At 39.2% G+C, this 13,055-nt stretch overlaps 1 non-coding gene across 1 annotated transcript; it reads right to left on the bottom strand.

Moving 5' to 3' along the window:
- Positions 1 to 3,499: 3,499 nt before the first annotated feature.
- Positions 3,500 to 3,606, bottom strand: LOC113919034. The gene has a single exon (XR_003518779.1). It is a non-coding gene; the product is annotated as a U6 spliceosomal RNA (small nuclear RNA).
- Positions 3,607 to 13,055: the final 9,449 nt, after the last annotated feature.

Raw genomic sequence — 13,055 nt, 5'->3', positions numbered from 1 at the left:
GACGCCCAATGACTGAGCCACCCAGGCACCCCGAGAGCATGCCACTCTTAATCTCAGGGTTGTGAGTTTGAGCCCCACATTGGGTGTGGAGGTTCTTTAAAAATAAAATCTTAAAAATAAAATGTCAGGAAGGGCTACAGGAAAAATGTCTAAAAAAGCTACTCAGGGAAGGTATAGAAGCATTGCCCTAAATTATTATAAAGTCTCATGAAAGTGGCACAGGTTAAAGTCAGCCAGACTACCTGTTTATAAATACTCAGTTACCAACATTTGGGATATCTGTTGTATATTACTACCTGGATTCTCAAATTCTCATTGACAAACATGATGGAAATTTTTTATTGTAGAGGACAATGGGTTGAATTTTCCAGCTTGTCGAGCATCTAAATATTGTGGATTGCAAAGGAAAGGGATGAGAATAAATATAGAATGATTATCAGAGATGACTTATACCAACAGGAAAATTAACCTGAGTTGAATAAAAAACAATCAGATTACAAAAAAGTGAGAGATTTACAAACTGGAATTGTAAATACACTCCCTTTTCCTGATGCTTTAAATGTTCACTACCTTCTAAATGCATTTCTTTATACTCTTATTTATGTGTAATTATTTTTCTAAGAATGAGGTAATGAGTACCCTTAGCTACACACTTGATGCAGAGACTATTCTAATTAAAAACACATAATTCCATTTAACTATGGATAAGCGCTAAACTACCTCCTGTATCCAAATGACCATGTGGCCAACACACGGCGTAGCAGAGAGATCTAGTGCCTTCTGCTAGGTTAGGGAGCCCAGCGAAGGCAACTGTTGTCATCACCATGTGAAATAAAATGAGAAATCATCCAAATCTGGGCCAGAACAAGTCCCACCCACGAGGGTCACAGTGTGAAAGTTACTCCCAATAACAAAAACCGACCTCCTTGAGCATACCTAATTTTTTAAAGATTTTATTTATTTATTTGAGAGAGAGAGAGAACTCTCGTTCTCCCCTCGCACATGAGAGGGGGGAGGGTCAAGGGAGAAGCAGACTCCCCGTCGAGCAGGGAGCCCAATGCGGGACTCGATCCCGGGACTCCAGGATCATGACCTGAGCCGAAGGCAGTCGCTTAACCAACTAAGCCACCCAGGCGCCCGAGTATACCTACTAATGAGCTGAATGCCAATGCTTTAATTGTCCCCAAGTGCTACAAGGTATTATAATTACTCCAATTTTTCATGATTAATTAGAAACATGAGGTGCAAATAAGCTAATACAAGTCAAGGGTTAAGAAGTGGAGAGCAGGGATTTGAACAAAGCATAAATTCAGTGTTTAGTATATTTAGGGGGATGTGAAACCATCACTGTATCTTTTTTTTTAAGATTTATTTATTTATTTTAGAGAGAACGAGCAAGTGGGGGGGGAGGGGCAGAGGGAGAGAGAGAATCCCAACTGGATTCCAAGGCACAGGGCTCTATCCCAGGACCCTGAGACCATGACCTGAGCCAAAATCAAGATTTGACCCTTAACCAACTGAGCCACCCAGGCACCCCAACCGTCACCATATCTAATTTTAGAACATTTTAGTCTCTCCTAAAAGAAACTTAGTATCTGTTAGCATTCACCCCCAACTCTCAACCCCCTTTCCCTGGTCGTAATTAACCACTAACCTACTTTCAGTCTCTATATAGTTTCCTATTCTGAACACTTAATATAAATTGAACCATACGCTATGTGATCTTTCGTGATGGGCTTCTTTCATTTAGCATAATGTTTTCTGGACTCATCCATGTTGTAGCATGTATCAATACTTTATTCCTTTTCACTGGTGAATAATATTCTGTTGTATGGATTCACCACATTTTGTTTTTCATCCATTAGTTGATGGACATTTGGGTTGTTTCCACCTTTTGGCCATTATGACTGATGCTGCTATGAATATTCAGGTACGACGTTTGGTGTGGATGTATGTTTTCATTTCTCTTGGTGTATGCCTGAGAGTTGAATTGCTAGGTTACATGATAACTGTACGCTCAACATTTTGAGGAGTTCCTGTTTTCCAAAGCAGCCGTACCACTTGACATTCCCACCAGCAGTGTGTAGGTTATGGTGTCTCCATACCCTCCTCAGCTCTGGTCAAAACTGCCTTTTTAATTAAAGCCAACCTAATGGATGTGAGGTAGTATCTCATTTGGTTTAGACATGCATTTCCCTGATGGTTAACGATGTTGAGCATCTTCTCCTTGCTTTTCATGCCTGCTGGTTATTTTCTGTATCTTCTTTGATAAATGTCTATTCAAATGTTTTGCCAACTTTTAATTTAGATTAGTTGCCCCATTTTTGTTATTGGGTTGTGTTTTTTTTATATATTCTGGATACAAATTTCTTGTCAGATGTGGTTTACAGATTTCTTTTTCCCATTCTGTGGAAATCTGTTCACTTTTTTGATGATTTGTGCACAAAGTATGATGTAGTACAATTTATTTTTTCTTTTCTTATGCTTTTTTTTTTTTAATCTAAGAAACCACTGCTTTAACTCAAGGTCAAAATGATTTACTCATATTTTCTTCTAAGAGTTTTCTAGTTTTAGCTCTTTCATTTAGATTTGTAATTCATTTTGAATTAACTTTTTGTATATGTTGTGAGGTAGTCATATAACTTTTGTGTATATTGTCTGGTATGGGAGATATATCTTGGTAAATATATTCCATTCTCTGCATGTGGATATCCAGTTGTCCTAGCACCATTTATTGAAAATATTATTCTTTCCCTATTATGTCTTGATACATTTGTCAAAAATCAATTGTCCATAAACGTAAGGATTTATTTTTGGACTCTCAATTTTTCCACCATTCTATATGTCCATCTGTAAGCCAGTGCCACATTGTCTTAATTACTGTAGATTTGTAGTAAGTTTTGAAATCAGGAAGTATGAGTCTTCTAACTTTGTTCTTCTTTTTCAAGATCGTTTTGTTATTCTGGGTTCTTTGCAATTCTGTATGAATTTTACAATCATCTTGTCAATTTCTTCAAAAGCCAGCTGGGATTTTGATAGGGATTATACTGCATCTACAAATCAAGTTGGGGAGTATTACCATCCTGACAATATTAAGTCTTTTGGTCCATGAACATAGGATATCTTCCCATTTTGTAAGGTCTTTAATTACTTTCAGTGATGTTTTATAGTTTTCAGTGAACAAGTCTTGCACTTCTTTTACTCAATTTATACCTAAGTGATTTATTCTTTTTGATGCTATTGTAAATGGGATGGGATTGTTTTCCTAATTTTATTTTCAGAATTTTCAGTGCTAGTCTATAGGAATAGAAATTGATTTTTTGTATTGATCTTGTATCCTGCAACCTTCTTGTACTTTTTTATTAGTTCTAATACTTTTTTAGTGGATTCCTTAGGATTTTCTACGTACACTATCATGTCACCTGCAAATATATTTTTGCTGCTTCTTTTTCAATCCAGATGCTTTTCTTTCTCCCTTCCTTCTTTCCTTTTTTTTTGGGGGGGGGGGGAATGCTTCATGAATTTGTGTGTCATCCTTATTCAAGGGCCATGCTAATCTTCTCTGTGTTGTTCCAATTTTAGTGTATGTGCTGCTGAAGTGAGCACTTTTATTTCTTTTTCTTGCCTAATTGTCCTGGATATGACCTCCAGTATGATGTTAAACAGAAGTGAAAGAGTGAACATTTTTTTCTTTCTTGTTCCTGATTTAAGAGAAAGTATTCAGTCTTTCACCATCGTGTATGACGTTAGCTATGGATGGTTGAGCAAGTTCATTTCTATTCCTGGTTTGTTGAGTGTTTTGATCAAGAAAGGTTGTTGGATTTTATCAAGAAAGGATGCCTTTTCTGCATCTGTTGAGATTATTATGGGTTTTTTTGTCATTTATTCTGTATAGTGTATTACATTGATTGATATTCATATATTACACTACCCCTGAATTTCTGGGATAAATCCCATTTGGTCCTGGTATGTAATCTTTTTATATGTTGTTGGATTGAGTTTGCTAGTATTTTGTTGAAGGTTTTTTGCATCTATATTCATATGGGATTTTGGTCTGTGGTTTTATTTTTCCTTGTGATATATTTTTCTGGTTTTGATATCAGAATAATTCTGGCCTCATAAAATGAACTAAAAAGTATTCCTGCCTCTCCTATATTTTGGAAGAGTTTGCAAAGAATTAGTATTAATTTTCCTTCAAACATTTGGTAGACTTCACCAATAAAGTCATCTGAACTTGGTCTTTTATTTGTAGGAAATTTTTAAAATTACCAATTTTATCTCTTTACTTGTTATAGGCCTATTCAGATTTTTAATCTTTTTTCTTGAGTCAGTTTTGGTAGTTTCTTTCTAGGAACTGGTCCATTTCACCTAAGTTCTCTGATTTGTTGGCATATAGTTGTTCATAGTTTTCCTTATAATCTATTTTATTACTATAAGGTTGGTAGTAATGTTCCTCTTTTATTCCTGATTTTGGTAATTTGTGTTTTCTCTCTTTTTTCTTGGTCAGTTTAGCTAACCAAGAAAAAATTTATCTTTTCAAATAAATGACTTTTGGTTCATTGACTTTCTGTATTGTTTTTCTGTTCTCTCCTTCACTGATCTCTGCTCTAATCTTTATTATTTCCTACCTTTTGCTAGCTTTGGTCTTCTTATTCTTGTTCCTTACAGTATAATGTTAGCTATTGCTTTGAAAATCTTTTTTAATTAAGGCATTTACAGATATACATTTAGGAAGGAATGTGGACTTCTTTTTTTTTTTTTTGCACAAAAAAGATCTAATAGTTTGATAAAAACTTACCAGTGAGATTTAATTATAATTTTACTTGGATGCCTTTGCTTGCCTTCTGATTCTGTGGCAAGGAAACAACCAAAACACACAAGTTAAATACATAAACTCTAGGGAGCTTTTGTTTTAATAGTGAAAATTATTCAGAGTCCCTATGATTTTTAATTTTGAAGGGTAATTTATTTGATGACAATTGTGAACCATTCTCAAACCTGTCACATGTCGTAAGTCTGCAGTCTGAGAAATTGTTACTGGCATTTGCAAGCATTGCAGAAATTTAATAAACTGTCGCCAAACCATTTGCTTGTTTGAATGCCAAGGTTTCCTTCCCCACATCACATGCAGCGTCCTGCTGCCAACGGTTATCAAAATACTCCCACAGTTGTCACAGAGAGAACTGTTCAGGGAGTTTCTGTTTCTTTATTCTTGTCGTTCCTATATTTAATTGCCTTTGCCACTTCTTGGGGATTTATTGAATAACCTGAACAGTATATGGAGCAGTTGAGTCCTAAAGAATGGATTGAGAAACTAAGAATATCTGAGATCTAGGTATAGAAATATAGAGATATATAGTGCAGCGAGATTGGGAAGGATGACTCATGCTTTACTCTCTATGTGTTTGCACTTTTATAGAGAGACTATGTTGTTTGTGTAACATAAAACAGCAGTAAAAAATGTAAAACCATTTGAGACGGAATCTAGAGGAAAACACAAAGTCTGGAGAGATCAACTCATTGCTATTGAAGATATACAATAAGGTGGTATATGCTTTTATAATAGGATTGAGAGATATAATCCAGCCCTTTGAAATAAAGATTGTCAAGAAATAACTGGCTCTGAGTTTGCGTTTTTTCTGATGATGCCAACAGATGAATGCCAGGTCAAGTTAAGAAGGCTCTTGTATATGAAACGGGGAAGGTGGAAGGTTAGAGGGTGTGACCTTGGACCTCATTCACCAAGTCAAAGATGTATGAAAGTGTGGCCTTTTACCACTATGATAATATTTGCAACTGTCATCTGGAATAAACCTATCTCTGCTTTGTCTTGTTTAATGGCTTTGATGGACACTTTGGCAGCCCTTATCAAAATTTCAAACACATATACCCTTGACCAAGCAGTTCTGTTGCTAGGAACCTCTTCTGAAGAAATACACCAGTGTACAGATTTTAGATAGACAGATGCTCATTGCAGCAAAATATTTCAAATATCCTAAGTGTACATGAAAGAGAGTATGGTTAAGCAAATTATGGTCCAGCTGTCCCCAGGTCACAGGGCTAAGAAGTAGACATTTGGGATCTAACAGAGGCTTTCACTTCCTCCCAATACCACATTTCATGAGTTAGTCAGTGGGTGTGGGTTGCTTTTGGGTGTTCAGGATCCAGCTTGTATGTTTTCCCAGAGCAGGTCAAGATTGGATGGTGGAGAGAGGAGGGAGGACAGGCCAGTGTCATAGTCAAGGAATAGTGAATTAGACAGGGAAAGTCAAGAGTTTAAAAGAAAAATAAAAAGTGGGAAAAAAGAAGTTATGTATAATTAGGGAGAGGGATTCTGGAGGAAAGGATTTTGTTTCACCAAAAAAGCACCACCTTGGCCAATTTTCACCCCACTCCCCATTTTCGCTCACCATGAACCCTCGTCCTAAAGGACTCTAAGTGAACTTGAGGGTACTCTTATAGGTTTTCTCAGTCTCAAATAGGACTGAAGGAGGAGCTTACTTCTGGAGAATATATCTGTGCCTTCTCATCAAAGAAAATCCATATTAACATGTGTTTGAGGGATTAGTACATCTTTGAAATCCTAAGCAAATGGGAAGAGAATTCTTGCAGCATTCACAGAACTATGAAATGAAGGGTTTGGTGTGGCTGCAGCGGGGTGGGATGATTCAGAGCATTTTAAGGAGTGTATGCCAATTTCGGGAGTCCTGGCATTTTCCACATGCCCTGGTGTTTCCAGTGATCCCAGATGCTACAGCAGCATTCTGTACAATCTTGAGCCAAATACTAGTCTTTCTGTGAGTCATCTTCTCTCTCTAGTAAATGAGGTGGCTGGAATAAATGATCCAGACTCTCCGTTCAACTTGCAATTTAATTTATAGTTTTCAAGGCTTACTGAATGGTTAGTGTTTTAAATAAACATAACTTGGTCTTTATTAATGAAGGTTAGAAACAAAAATTTTACTTTCCTAACACAATTCTTACACATGCACACATGGGCAAACACACACACACACACGCATGTACATTTGTAAAATGAAATAGAAAATACTACCTAAGAAGAAACTCTATACTTCGGTGATCTGTATGCTTGGTTCTCTCTTCTTTACTAATAAGGAAGAACTGATAATATTTTCTTGTGGTGTAAGGAAGAATAGAATAGTTTAAAGGAGGAATGCTAGCAGGAGTGGACTCTGTATATTAAAAAAATTTTTTTAAATTTTTAAGTAATCTCTACACCCAGCTTGAATTTGCAACCCTGAGATCAGGAGTCGCATGCTCCACTGACTGAGCGAGCCAGGTGCTCCTATATGTACATTTTTTTAATCTTTATTTTTTTAAAAAGATTTTATTTATTTGAGAGAGAGAGAGAGAGAGAGAGAGAGAGAGCATGAGTGGGGGGAGGGACAGAGGGAAAAGGAGAAGCAGACTTTCTTGCTGAGCAGGGAGCCCGAGGCGGGGCTCTATCCCAGGACCCTGCGATCATGACCTGAGCCAAAAGCAGAGGCTTAACTGACTGAGCCATCCAGGCGCCCCATCTGTATGTACATTTTTATATTCAAGTGCATTTCATTTCTCTAGAAGCCCACGGAAATACACACACACACACACACACACACACACACACACACACACACACTCCACTGCTACCTAAGCCCGTTAAGGAGTTAGTAAGGATTGATGTTGAAGTGAAGGTACCATTTTGCCCCATGGTATCACACTAATAGAAAAGGCTTGGATTGCACCTGCTTTTCCCTCTGTTCTTATAATCTTAGGAGTTGTGTGTTTGTCTGTACCTTTCAAGCCAGGTGGAAGTGGAGGGTATGGAGATCATTGATAGAAATGTGTGTGTGTGTGTGTGTTTATTACATAGTAAATATAAAATGCATAGCAAGTGCTTCTTTAATTATTTGATTTCTTAAATATGGTTTATTTCAAATGCTTCATAGACCTCCACCTATGGGGGTGGGGGGGTCATGAGCCCCTGCTTTTGAACTCTGAAATCCACCCTGTTTGCTCCGAGGGCACACCTCCCACCCACTGTTCCCAGCCGGAGACTGAGTCTGGCAGGCTGGGAATATCTGGGATCCTTCTAGTTCTGGACTTGGGCTCAAGGACTGTGCCCCCTCCTTTCATGGTGTTGACCAGCTTCCCTAGCCTGCTCTGGCAGTCAGGAATGCCTCCAGGCTCTCTTCCTCCTCTACTTCATGTGGAGCCAGCCTTCCCCTCTTCTCTCACTGGAAGAAAATCCTTGCATATTTAATTCTGTTTTGGCATCTGCTCCTCAGGAGTACCAGACTAACACATTCAAGCTGATGAAAAGCACGGTTTTGCAAGGCAAAGAACTATGTGTTTGGTATGCTGCATTTGGGAACATAAAGGAGGAAGACAGGGAGTTTATCTATTTGGGTTAGCTGATAGAGGCACCCGGAACTCTCAAGAACGCACAAGAAATTAGTAACAGTGGTATCCCGTGTGAGGTTTTGGGAAGAATGAATGGGGACCAAGAGCTGGGAGCGAAACTTTTCTAAGTATGCCCTATAATATATAGTTCCTTGATTTTCCAAGCAAGTAAATGCATAATAACTTGAAAATGTAAAATCAAATATTTGGATTAAAAAACCCCAAACAAACCATGAATTAGAAAGAAAAATAAAGCATACGCTTTGGAGATGGATCTGAGTTTGAGTCCGCATTCAGCTGGTGATCTTGGGAGAATAACGGATCTTGGGAGGGTCTAGATGTCAGTGAGCTGCTTTTCTCCTTGAATTCTATAACCTCATTTACTAGCTCCCAAGAAGGCTGCCTGCCCGATTGCCACTGAGCTTGGCCGTTGGACCTGCTAAGGGACTGTGAGGCCAGGAGCTAGTGAGCCTGAGAAGCTTTCAAGAACCAGTGCACTAATGGGATATTACGTAGCCATCAAAAGGAATGAGATCTTGCCATTTGCAATGACGTGGATGGAACTGGAGGGTATTATGCTGAGCGAAATAAGTCAATCAGAGAAAGACATGTATCATATGACCTCACTGATAGGAGGAATTCTTAATCTCAGGAAACAAACTGAGGGTTGCTGGAGTGGTGGGGGGTGGGAGGGATGGGGTGGCTGGGTGATAGACATTGGGGAGGGTATGTGCTATGGTGAGCGCTGTGAATTGTGCAAGACTGTTGAATCACAGATCTGTACCTCTGAAACAAATAATGCAATATATGTTAAGAAAAAAAAAGAAGAAGATAGCAGGAGGGGAAGAATGAAGGGGAGTGAATCGGAGGGGGAGACGAACCATGAGAGACGATGGACTCTGAAAAACAAACTGAGGGTTCTAGAGGGGAGGAGGGTGAGGGATGGGTTAGCCTGGTGATGGGTATTAAAGAGGGCACGTTCTGCGTGGAGCACTGGGTGTTATGCACAAACAATGAATCATGGAACACTACATCAAAAACTAATGATGTACCAAAAACTAATGATGTAATATATGGTGATTAACATAACAATAAAAACTAATGATGTAATGTATGGTGATTAACATAACAATAAAAAATTTAAAGAAAAAAAAAAGAACCAGTGCACTGAGCGGACCTTGCTCTCCCTTCCTTCCGCCAGGGAACCACAAGTCTCATGCTGGTGGGGGTGGTGGGGGCGCGGTGGGAGGGGAAGGGGGTAGGGGGGCGGGCAGAGGGCTGCTTTCGACAGCTTGGATTCTGGAATAAAGTTACTGAGCCACAACTGTCCTGTAGCTGCCACCCCCTGATGTGCCATGTGAGCAAAACAAACTTCTGTGGTTGAAAACCACTGTGGTTATTCCCTCAATTTTTTATTTTGAAAATTTTTAGAATAATGTTGAAAGGGTAGTACCATTGACACCTCACTTAGCTTCCCCGGTTGTTAACATTTTGCCACATTTGCTATATTTCTCTTGCTCCCATTCTAGATATAAAGCCCTTGATTTTTACTGAGCCATTAGAATTATAGGCATGATGATGCTGTACCCCTAAACCTTTCCACATTGTACCCTAAGAACATGCACTTTCTCCTGCATGACCATAATACTGTCATCAGGTCCAAGAAACACAACAGTGTTACAATGCTATTATTTACCATACAGTTCATGTTCAAGTTTGTAATAATAATATCCTTGGAATCTTTTTTTCTTTCTGATCCAAAACCCAAGTGAGGATCCTACACGGCTACTTGTCATCTATCTCTTTCGTCTCCTTTAATTTAGAACAGTTCCTGAACTGTTTTGGTTCCTCTTTCATGAAACTGAGATTTTTGAAGAGCTTAGGCCAGTTGTTTGTGGAATGTATCATTTCCTGGATATATCCGATTTCTCTTCCTCATGATTCTTTAGATTTAGATTAAACAGTTATGGTAGGAATACTACACATGCCACATTGTTTATATCACAACCAGGAGGCGCAAATAATGTCAGATTGTCCCCCTTGGGGTGATGATAAATTTTGACCACTTTGTTAAGGCAGTGTCCACCAGATTTCTCCAATGACGTTTCCTTTATCCCTCTGTGGGGATAATCTGTGGGGTGATACTTAGATCTTTGGTGAATATCCTGATTCCCAACAAATTTTCCCCACTGCTTTTAGCATCCATAGGTGATCCCTTTCTGAATCAATTATTGTATGGGTAGTTGCAGAGTGGTGAGTTTTTTTTCCCCATTCCGTTATTCTATTATGTGGATTTTGTAAAGAAAACTTCCTCTCTGCTCCCATTTATTTTTGAGTATCACTATGGACTCATGGACTTTTTTTTTTTAACATATATAATGTTATAATCCTTCATCATTGTCCTTTTTGTTGTTTAAACTGTCCTGAATTTGTACAATGGGAGGTCTTGTCAAGCTGGATCTTGTCAAGCTAGATCCTGCATCCTTTTAACATGCTTCTGCCTGTCTTTTGAGAATTTTCTTGTTTTCTGGCACAGTAAGATGTTCTAGGCTGACCTTTGATATTTACTTCCACTTACCTGATGATTCTTTGTGTTTGGGAGAGAGACTCAAGAGAGTGAGACTAAGATTTGGGGAGAAAGCTGATAAAGGAGGCCGGAAAGGAGATTTAGCATAAGGAAATATTTTGAGGGAATTCTTGACCAAAGATCTACTTTGGGTAGGTCTCTCAGGTTCTCCAAACCTGAATTTCCTCTTCTGGAAAATAAAGATTATTATGCCTATTGAGTGAGTAGGTTTGCAAAAATGAATAAACCTGAATGAATGGCATATGTTCAACATTTGTTGGACATTACAATTACTAACATCCTTCCAACCAAGTTAATTTCTGTGATACTTTGGGCTTCCAATTACTGCTCCCACTGTGATTGATTTTTGATTAAACTTGCTTAAATTTATGTTCTGAGGCTTTGGTTCAATATTGCTCTAAAATGTTCTGAAGGCAACTAGATGGGGTTAAAATCTAAAAGACTGATGAACAAAGATCTTTTGAGGGAGTAAGTGTATGCAAATTTAAGGAGGAAGCAAAAGACACACACACATCCCACACAGATGTATATGTATATTTCATGGTTTGCAATAGGATTTTAAATGAGAAATGGCCTAGAAAAACTTGACCGGCTTTAAGTCCAAGATCGGCTGCTTACTTAAGGTTTCTCATTTTAAAAGTGAAGGGAATGACACTCCCTGAGCAATTGTGAATATCAAATTCAGAACAAGGAGACACATGTATGGAGGCAGGGAGTCTTTTATTTTTCTTCCAGTTTTATAACTGACACACAACACTGTTTAAGGTGTACAGCACAAAGACTTGAAATACATGCATATTGCACAAGGATTACCACAGTAAGTTAGTATCCGTTGCTTCACAGAGATTGTGATGAGAACTTTGAGGATTTATATTTTTAGCAACTTTCAAATATACCATATTGTTACTTATAGTCATCATGTTGGACATTACCTCTCCAGTACTGATTTATCTTAAAGCTGGAAGTCTACTTCCTGACCACATTTCACCCAATTCCCCAGGGAAAGGCATGGGGTTGAGGGGGGGGCGGGGAGGGCGGGAAACAATGCCTAGTATTTGTTCTCTAGCCGGTGCCGCCCCCTGGAGGCACTGTGTTCCCATTGCAAGTCGGAGCGGAGGAGGAAAGGCCACGGGCTTAATTTGTAAATTTAACGGCTCAAGTAAAGCCACAGCATTCGACAACTTTGAATAAAAATCATTATCATACCTCACCTAGGTTATGCTTGCTTCGATAGCAATAACATGCTGTTATGGCAAAGGAGTTAGACGCTGCGCTGGAACTTCCCGCAAAGGCAGTCAATCATTCAGCACATTCTATTGAGTGCCTACTGTGCGCAATGCACTACTCTGGCCCCTTGGGATAAGAGACAAAAATTCCACCCCAGTGAGACAGGGAAACTGAAGGACTCCATAAAAATCTGCTTTCTGCTCCCTTTCCTGCTTCTGTTCTTGCTAGGACCTGCACCCCCACTTTACACGTCTTATAATACAAATAGTGTGTGTCCTCTTTGTAAGGGACAAGGAGTGAATGATTTCTTTAGAATAGGTAACATCTATTCTATTCTATCCTATTCTGGTGAGAATGGAGAGGAAGCGATCATATGGTATTCCAGACAACCAGAGCTACATATCTGGACACCAAGACCCCCCTGGCTCAAAGAAATAAGGCCTGAGCCCTCATCTTTGTTCTAACTGGTTCCTGGATGCCTACAAGGACACCATGGTCCTCGATAAAAACTCCCAGGCCCCAAGCAAAGACGAGGCTCTCTCTTTTCCGTTCTCTCTGTATCTGCACTCTCTCTAGACCTTCAACAAACTCTGCTTTCCCCTCCTGCTGGCTCGCGTTTGATTTCTATCCTGCACACAGCCAGGGATCCTCTCGAGAGGCTGGTCCTGCGGTACCCGCTGTCTCTGGGTCCCTAGATGGGCCTGCGAGCATCACGAGCCTTTAACATGCTCTCTCTATTCTCCAAACACTACATCAACTAATTTAATTTCTAAAGAGCTCTATGGCTTATAGAGTTCCCTTCAATGGCCTAATAAATGGAGAACCCTGGCACAGGCCC

The sequence above is a fragment of the Zalophus californianus genome, chromosome 1, assembly GCF_009762305.2.
Source record: "Zalophus californianus isolate mZalCal1 chromosome 1, mZalCal1.pri.v2, whole genome shotgun sequence".
NCBI classification, from domain to species: domain Eukaryota; kingdom Metazoa; phylum Chordata; class Mammalia; order Carnivora; family Otariidae; genus Zalophus; species Zalophus californianus.
This window is presented reverse-complemented; position numbering and strand designations above follow the sequence as displayed.